The following is a 2,736-nucleotide window of genomic DNA, read 5'->3' as shown; positions in this document are numbered from 1 at the left end:
CCAGGTTCTGTTGGGTCAGGAGCTGGAACCAGGTTCTGTTGGGTCAGGAGCTGGAACCAGGTTCTGTTTATTAAATAATAATAATAATAATAATAATAATAATAATAATAATAATAATAATAATAATAATAACAACAACAACACAGTGAATTCTGTTTTTGTTTAGAACCCGATAAAAACCAGGAACGGAACCAGAGGACTTCCTGTTTGCCAGGACTGGATGAATGAAGGATGGACGTCTGGACTTTGGCTCTTCAACAAGTAATCTAAGTAATTTCACTTGTAATCTGAGTAGTTTCCTTGCTGCTCAGGTCCTGAATCCTTCCTGTCCGCCTCTCACAGGAATGCACTGAGTGATGGGAGAAACTCCAGCGATGCCACAAAGCCGTCTGATTGGCTGCTGCCCTCGGGGCCTCCCCTAAAAGGAATCAAACTGAGGAGCGAGGAGGAGGAGGAGGAGGATGAGGAAGAGGAGGACACAGCCTTGTTTGGATGGAGGGATGGATGAAGGAGGTAGAGGATTGATAAACTCCATCTCAGGACCTCAGACTCTCACTTCTGTCCTCGTCCACCTCCAACATCGTCCCAGCCGGTCCTGATCTGCCACGGTAAGCCCTCCTCTTCATCACCTCCTCTTCAGTAAACTGATCCCAAACGTCTCCTCTGTCCACGCTCTTCCTTTCCTCCCTGATTTTTGTTGTAATGTCCTCCTCACCTTCCACCTTCACTTTCAGAGAAAAATCTCCTCCTCCTCTCTGCTTGGTTTTTTACTCCTCACTCCTCCTTTCTCTCATCATCCTTTCCTCCATCTTTCACCTCCTGTCTGTCCTCTCCTCTTAGTTTGTCTCCTCTGTGTCTCCCCCTCCTGAAGCCTCCTCCTCCTCTCTCCTTGTCCTCCTGCAGTTTCTGATTCATCTCCAGGTTTCTCTGTTGGAGGTGTTGATGTCCTCTCTGCCCTGAGTTTTGACTGTCAGGCACGCCTGCTGCTTCAGGCCTTCAGCTCGGTTTAGTTGAAAATCCTCCGGGTCAACAACTTGAGTAAAAATCTTTTTCAGAAACTTTATTTTCTGGTAAAAACCTGAACTGATCAAAATCAGACACATTTAATGTTGATCAAACAGATATTAGAAATAATCCTTTCATAAATCTGAAGTTCTGGTCTCATCATGTGGGGCGGAACCGAATCAGATTTCATTTCAATTAGAAAAGATTTTAAATGTGGGATAAATTTGACTGATTTAGGTAAAAAATCAGAAGTTTATAACTTAACCAAAAATTTAAAATATGACAAAAAAAAAGATAATTGTTGAAACTGGTAAAAATGTTATAACAGAGTATTTATTTTAAACATTAACCTCTTAAAAGCCACAGCTTGAGTTTTTATGGTTATTGTTTTAATATTAAAACTGCTTGAAAATAAAAATATGTTATAAAAACAAATTTTCTAAACTTTTACATAGTTCTGTATTTAAAAAAAAAAAAAAAAAAAAAAAAAAATATATATATATATATATATATATATATATATATATATTTGATAACTAATACTAACACAAAATAATGACTTTTATTTATAATAGTTGCAATAAAATCATTTAAATTAAAATAAAAATATTTCAATTTATAATTTAATTTTAACATAATTATTTAATTTGTATTATTACATATAAAACATTTAATTTACATCTTTTTTGTTTGTTTTGTTTTACTTTATTTCTTCTGGGACAGATTTCCCTGTGGGTCAAAGATTTTAAGGCATAACAACAAAAACAACAAAAACAATTTCTCCTAAAAACTGCAAAAACAAAATAACAAAAACAGATCAGACAGCAGGCTGTGGTTCTGGTTGGGTTTTCTAACAGCTGGGTCTTTGGACTGATCCAGACCAGAACCACACATTTGGACCTGATGGTTCTGGATCTCAGGGTTCTGTCGTGGAGCCAGAAAATGTTCTTCATTAGTTTGTGTTTAAAAAGTGATCAAAACAAAAAGCAACAAAATAATAATTTCATCTGTTTTTGGCTGAAACAGGCTTCCATACTTTCTGCTGAGGACAGCAGGTAAAAACATTACATTTAACATTTTACCAGACTTTTTTATTAGTTTATCTTTTATCATTTTAAATCTTTAAAATGGTCCTGTTTCTGTTGCTTTTTGACCAGCAGCGCCCCCTGCAGGGTGGAAGGTGTCTCTGCAGCTTAGTTACAGATAAATTACCTCAAACTACAGCTGACAGTTAAACTACAGTTTAATATTGTTCAGTTTATAGTGCAGGTTCTGGAGAAGCACAGCTAAATCATGACCTTTGGGTTTTAATGCACAACATGATCAGATTTTAAAACATTTCCACAGTTTTTCCTTTAAGTGAATCCAACACAGCTGTAATGTTTAATGGAAACTTTAACTTAAAAAAGATTCCAATCAGCAGCTAAAATCTTTAAAACCCAGAAATGACTGTAAAATAACTTTATATTTATTGTGCAGGAGTTCAGGATATAAATGAGAAACAAGAACACAAACAACAAAAACAATAAGAACACAAACAAGAACAAAATGTAGAAAATCCCAAAAAAGCCTGAGAGTCAGAACTGAGGGCACAGTGAACCCTTCTGCTGCCTCAAACTGCAGCAATGTTGTTCCTGAAGTTTCTGACTAAATAAGGACTAAAAAGACCTGAGGAGGAGGAAGATGAGGAGAGATGAGGAAGGACCGATGGAGCTGAGGCTGGGAGAGAGA

The 2,736-nt window shown here is 36.7% G+C and overlaps 1 protein-coding gene across 3 annotated transcripts in view; it reads left to right on the top strand.

Moving 5' to 3' along the window:
- The first annotated feature begins 451 nt into the window (after nt 1-451).
- Nucleotides 452-2,736, top strand: part of acta2 (actin alpha 2, smooth muscle) — a 9,465-nt gene continuing 7,180 nt past the window's right edge. For all 3 annotated transcript variants that reach the window (XM_017440755.3, XM_017440757.3, XM_017440754.3), the window contains exon 1: nt 452-608. The gene's annotated coding sequence lies outside the window, so the exon portion shown is untranslated. The remainder of the gene's footprint in view (nt 609-2,736) is intronic.

This window comes from Kryptolebias marmoratus, linkage group LG17, assembly GCF_001649575.2.
Source record: "Kryptolebias marmoratus isolate JLee-2015 linkage group LG17, ASM164957v2, whole genome shotgun sequence".
In the NCBI taxonomy this organism is placed as follows: domain Eukaryota; kingdom Metazoa; phylum Chordata; class Actinopteri; order Cyprinodontiformes; family Rivulidae; genus Kryptolebias; species Kryptolebias marmoratus.
This window is presented reverse-complemented; position numbering and strand designations above follow the sequence as displayed.